We start from the raw sequence: 392 nt of genomic DNA, 5'->3' as shown, positions 1-392 counted from the left end.
GCGCAGGTCGTTGCGCCCGAGGTGGTGTGTGGGCACCGCGTTGCAGACGGGACACTGCACGCACACGACGCCCCCTCCAGGTGCACGCACGTAGGCCGGGCCGGGTGCACACCCGACGCCCTAGCAAGGTGCGCGCACCCGGGCAGGGCTCACACTTGGCGAACGGGGCGCACTTCGCGAGGGAGGGTGTGCACCTCGACGGGGGTGGGTGGCCGGGGTGGATTCGCACGTGGGTCGCGGTTTGCTAAGTACACACTGCGACAAGCTCATAACGGGTGCGATCATACCAGCGTTAGTGCACCGGATCCCATCAGAACTCCGCAGTTAAGCGCGCTTGGGCCGGAGTAGTACTGGGATGGGTGACCTCCCGGGAAGTCCCGGTGTTGCACCCT

General features: G+C 66.8%; 1 non-coding gene across 1 annotated transcript; it reads left to right on the top strand.

Moving 5' to 3' along the window:
• Nucleotides 1-273: 273 nt before the first annotated feature.
• LOC131871568 (5S ribosomal RNA) lies at nucleotides 274-392 on the top strand. The gene has a single exon (XR_009369782.1). It is a non-coding gene; the product is annotated as a 5S ribosomal RNA (ribosomal RNA).

Source organism: Cryptomeria japonica, unplaced genomic scaffold (genome assembly GCF_030272615.1).
Source record: "Cryptomeria japonica unplaced genomic scaffold, Sugi_1.0 HiC_scaffold_427, whole genome shotgun sequence".
NCBI lineage: Eukaryota > Viridiplantae > Streptophyta > Pinopsida > Cupressales > Cupressaceae > Cryptomeria > Cryptomeria japonica.
The sequence above is the reverse complement of the archived record's forward strand: the minus strand, read 5'-3'. Positions and strand labels throughout refer to the sequence as shown.